At 38.7% G+C, this 5,629-nt stretch overlaps 1 non-coding gene across 1 annotated transcript; it reads right to left on the bottom strand.

Moving 5' to 3' along the window:
* Positions 1-452: 452 nt before the first annotated feature.
* Positions 453-524, bottom strand: TRNAC-GCA (transfer RNA cysteine (anticodon GCA)). The gene has a single exon. It is a non-coding gene; the product is annotated as a tRNA-Cys (tRNA).
* Between the last annotated feature and the right edge of the window lie 5,105 nt (positions 525-5,629).

Below are 5,629 nucleotides of genomic sequence, written 5' to 3'. Positions count from 1 at the left end.
AGATTCTTTACCATCTGAGCCAACAGGGAAGCCCCAGAAAAGAAAAATGAAGACAAATTAAAGACTTGGTCAGTTGTTGCTTGAAGCGGGCCTTTGAAATTATTATTTATTGGAAGATATTACAAATGTTATTATTTGTCTCTGTTAATTTGTTGAATAAACAACATATACAGTGAAGTAGATCAAAGGGTCTACAAGTTCTGAGAAGAATCAGGAACTTTAAAAAATAACATCTCTAGACTGAGCCAAATGGGATCACCTTAAATGTTCTAGATAGTATTAAATTAATAAATCATTTCAGGGCAACTTTCTGGTAAAAGTGAAAGTGAAGTTACTCAGTCATATCCGACTCTTTGCGACCCCATGGACTATAGCCTACCAGCCTCCACAGTCCATGGAATTTTCCAGGCAAGAGTACTGGAGTGGGTTGCCACTTCCTTCTCCAGGGGATCTTCCCTACCCAGGGATTGAACCCGGGTCTCCCGCATTGCAGGCAGGTGCTTTACCATCTGAGCCACCAGGGAAGCTGAACAATATAAAATATGAAAGGTGTATCAATCATAGAAGCTGGTAACTGTCTACAATTTCATTCAATTTTCAATGAAACATTTCTAAGGAAATAACTAATGTTCTGTTGATCATAGTTTATTATATCAGTGGCTTAAAATTTGTATTCTGAAACCACATATTTGACCATATTGTCTTTTATAAAATGATATGTTTTCAATGATTAATCAGAAAGTAGTTTAAGTTAGTTAAACTTTCGTTAAATTTGTACATTTAAGAATGTTAACAACTTTTTCTCCTAATTTTGAGAGTAGTTGCTAAGATTCTTGTCCCTAAAATTGAATTTCCTGGGTTCAGACTTCAGTTCTGCTGCTTAGTTTTTGGTTACTGCACTTTTACTTCATGTTCTGAAATGTCTATTGGATTCTTTTTCTTCAAATCTGCTGTCATTTTTTAAAATTTCTAGTTTTCCACCAAACTTTTGATTTTGTCTTTTGTCTCTTTGAGCCTGAAAAGAATAAAGTATCTGAGAATGCCAATGTTAGAGTGGCTATATGAGTGTGTGCTCAGTCATGTCCACTCTTTGTGACTCTGTGGACTGTAACTCGCCAGGCTCCTCTGTCCATGTTATTCTCCAGGCAAGAGTACAAGAGTGGGTTACCATTTCCTACTCCAGATTTTCCCAACCCAGGGAAGGACCCTCTAACCCTCATCTCTTGCTTTTCCTTCATTGCAGGCAGATTCTTTAATCACTGAGCCACCTGGGAAGCCCCAGGGTGGCTATGAGTATATCTCTATTATCTATTGCTTCTATTATTTCTTTCTGTGATGTTGGGTTTCCTCATGTGCCAACCACTGAGTTTTGTTTCCCAAACTGTAGAAATAATTTGAGACCCTGTACAATTTTACCTTTCTCTAGAGTAGATTCTCATTTACTTCTCCCAAGAATCTGAACATTAGCAATCTGGCATCATCTTAACCCAATGTTAAGGACAGATTCTCTAGTCCACCAGGTGCCTGAAAGCTGGGTTGCAATCTATGTGAGGAATGGTTTTATTTTCTCCTGTCTCCCTACCTCTCCTTCCCCAAGAAAGCATCACAATACTACTTAACTTTTCAGCCAGCTCTTCAAGATCAACAAACATCACCAAGGTAAAAGTAGTTGGGAGTGTTAGCCTCAACAATCTGTATTTCTTTCTTTTTGGGATCTTGACCAGGTAATTCTTCATCACCTTGTGAGTTCTCTGATGCCTTCCAACAGATGTTATTACTTCTGGCTTTTCTACTTGTCTTCAGTGGCAAGGACAGTCTAAATTTCTGTCTGCCATTACCTGATACAGAAGTCCCAATCCTTTGATTATTAACTTTTCCTTATCTCTCACAATCCATCAGCAAGTCTTTTTGGTTCCTCCTTTAAAATATTTTCTAACTTGGCCATTCCACCAATCTCCACTGCATTGTATCAGAAAAAGAGAGAGAAAGGCTAAAGTTCTTAATTCAAAAACGTGGGTTTTTTTTTTTTTTTTTTTGCTTTAATTTAACTTGTGGGCAGCAGCAAAAATATAAACAGATACCTGAAGCTGAAGAACCCTTGCATGTGGAAATTGCTTCATTTTATCACAACTTTCTGCAATCTGTTCTATTAAAATTTTTTTTTATTTTGGTCACTTGTAGAAATACATGAAACATAAAAGCTCAGATATTCCATACATCAAATTTAAGAATTTTAAGTCATACGTCCTACATTATTTTTCCTTGAAATCATTTATGCTATATTAACATCTGTCTAAATCATGTTTCTGTGATTATTTTCCTACTAGTGACTTTTCTTTCATGTATGCTTTAATTCATCTTATTTAATATGCTGCCAATAATTTTGAAGTAGTTTAATATGATTTGAAAGTATGTCTAGGGGAATTTTCTAGAGATTTTATGATCATCTCACCTTTAGGGTGGAAAAAAGATTATGAGACTGTTTAGATGTTGAACACTCTGTATTCAAAAAAGGAAGTAGATAAGAACTTTTTGGTTTAGTGTGTCTACATTTTACTTAGCTGAATATGATAAAGCAATCAAACCTATAAGAAGTGGTGCCCTGGTTCTAACAAATTTGCCCTAAGCCAGTTATGACTGAGTTCCTGCTGGTGATGCACCAATCTTGAATGAATCAGGAATGAACTAAACCCTGATTTCTCAAAACAAGAATCTCAGAAACAACGGCAGTAGGAACATAGCAGCCATGCTTCCATCTTCTGAAGTAAATGATCATCACAATATCTATCCTAAGACACCTCCATTCAGAGGGAGGAAACCCTGACCATTAGAACATCGTGGAGGATATTGATACTCTTGAGAGAAGAGAGGCGGGCAGAGGTGTGAAGGGTAGGCTGCTTTTACCTTTGTCCATATTAATCTGTCTTTTAATAATGTATTTTATGACTGATGAAATTTGTTTTGCTGATGTGAGAGGATCAAGAAAAAAAGAGAAGCTATTACTATCGCTGGGCTTCCCAGGTGGAGCTAGTGGTAAAGAACCCGCCTGCCAATACAGGACACATGAGAGACACAGGTTAGATCCCTGGGTGAGGAAGATCCCCTGGAGGAGGGCATAGCAACCCACTCCAGTATTCTTGCCTGGGGAATCCCACGGACAGAGGAGCCTGGCGGGTTGCAGTCCTTAGAGGAGCACAGTGTCGGACACGACTGAAGTGACTTAGCATGTATGTATTACCACTGATAAAAAAGTTAAGCTTTTCCAGAAAAATGTCACCTGGTAATTTGGTGACTGAACAACAACAGTTTACTTAAATTTTAACTTGGATGCATTTGGAAGCAAATATCAACTCCTTGACCCCTGGGATATCAGTGTTATTGAGAATAAGACTCAATACACAGATTGAAACTCATTTGAGGGAAGTGATATGTTGAAAGACATCTTTTAAAAAATCATATGTAGTCTCTTACTCCATTGTTATTATTCTTCCAAAAGATTGTCCCTTTATTCAAGTACAAATATTTAGGTAACTCCATTATGCTTTATGTACCCAGTTTATATCTCTATTAAATGGGATTAAACACAATGATTTTAAGAGGTCTTTTGAAATAATGCTTCTACAAGTCAAAGAGATACATAATATAAAATATACTTTCTATAAAAAGTAACAAAAAACGGAAGAGGGAGCAAAACATATTTTTAATGGTTATCATTATAAAAGTAATAAGTGAAGTGAAAGTCACTTGGTCTTTGCCACCCCATGGACTTCTCAGCCCATGGAATTCTCCATACCAGAATACTGAAATCGGTAGCCTTTCCCTTCTCCAGGGGATCTTCCCAACCCAGGAATCGAACCCAGGTCTCCTGCATTGTGGACAGATTCTTTACCAGCTGAGCCACAAAGGAAACCCAAGAGTGCTGGAGTGGGTAGCCTGTCCCTTCTCCAGCAGATCTTCCCAACCAAGGAATTGAACCAGGGGTCTCCTGCATTGCAGGTGGATTCCTTACCAACTGAGCTATCAGGGAAGCCCATAAGAGTGATATCTTCTTTACTATGCTGTAAAGAGCAATATTGCATAGGAACCTGGAATGTTAGGTCCATGAATCAAGGCAAATTGGAAGTGGTCAAATAGGAGATGGCAAGAGTGAACATCGACATTCTAGGAATCAGTGAACTAAGATGGACTGGCACGGGTGAATTTAACTCAGATGACCATTATATCTACTACTGTGGGCAGGAATCCCTTAGAAGAAATGGAGTAGCCATCATAGTCAACAAAAGAGTACAAAATGCAGTAATTGGATGCAATCTCAAAATGACAGAATGATTTCTGTTTGTTTCCAAGGCAAACCATTCAATATCATGGTAATCCAAGTCTATACCCCGACCAGTAATGCTGAAAAAGCTGAAGTTTAATGGCTCTATGAAGACCTACAAGACCTGCTAGAACTAACTCCCAAAAAAGATGTCCTCTTCACTATAGGGGACTGGAATGCAAAAGTAGGAAGTCAAGACACACCTGGAGTAATAGGCAAATTTGGCCTTGGAGTACAGAATGAAACAGGGCAAAGGCAAACTGAGTTCTGCCAAGGGAACACACTGGTCATAGCAAACACCCTCTTCCAACAACACAGGAGAAGACTCTACGCATGGACATCACCAGATGGTCAACACCAAAATCAGATATAATCATATCCTTTGCAGCCAAAGGTAGAGAAGCTCTATACAGTCAGCAAAAACAAGACCAGGATTGGACTGTGGCTCAGAGCATGAACTCCTTATTGCCAAATTCAGACTTAAATTGAAGAAAGTGGGGAAAACCACTAGACCATTCAGGTATGGCCTAAATCAAATCCCTTATGATACAGTGGAAGTGAGAAATAGATTTAAGGTACTAGATCTGATAGACAGAGCACCTGATGAACTATGGACAGAGGTTCATGACATTGTACAGGAGACAGGGAGCAAGATCATCCCCAAGAAAAAGAAATGCAAACAGCAAAATGGCTGTCTGAGGAGGCCTTACAAATAGCTGTGAAAAGAAGAGAAGTGAAAAGCAAAGGAGAAAAGGCAATATATACCCATTTGAATGCAGAGTTCCAAAGAATAGCAAGGAGAAATGAGAAAGCCTTCCTCAGCAATCAATGAAAAGAAGTAGAGGAAAAACAATAGAATGGGAAAGACTAGAGATCTCTTCAAGAAAATCAGAGATACCAAGGGAACATTTCATGCAAAGATGGGCTCAATAAAGGACAGAAATGGTAAGGACCTAACAGAAGCAGAAGATAATAAGAAGAGGTGGCAAGAATACACAGAAAAACTGTACAAAAAAGATCCTCACAAGCCAGATAATCACGAAGATATGATCACTCACACTCACCTAGAGCCAGACATCCTGGAATGTGAAGTCAGGTGGGCCTTAGGAAGCATCACTACGAACAAAGCTAGTGGAGGTGATGGAATTCCAGTTGAACTATTTCATATTCTAAAAGATGATGCTGTGAAAGTGCTGCACTCAATATGCCAGCAAATTTGGAAAACTCAGCTGTGGCCACAGGACTGGAAAAGGTCAGTTTTCATTCCAATCCCAAGGAAAGGCAATCCCAAAGAATGCTCAAACTACTGCA

This window comes from Dama dama, chromosome 19 (assembly GCF_033118175.1).
Source record: "Dama dama isolate Ldn47 chromosome 19, ASM3311817v1, whole genome shotgun sequence".
NCBI classification, from domain to species: Eukaryota; Metazoa; Chordata; class Mammalia; order Artiodactyla; family Cervidae; genus Dama; species Dama dama.
The sequence above is the reverse complement of the archived record's forward strand: the minus strand, read 5'-3'. Positions and strand labels throughout refer to the sequence as shown.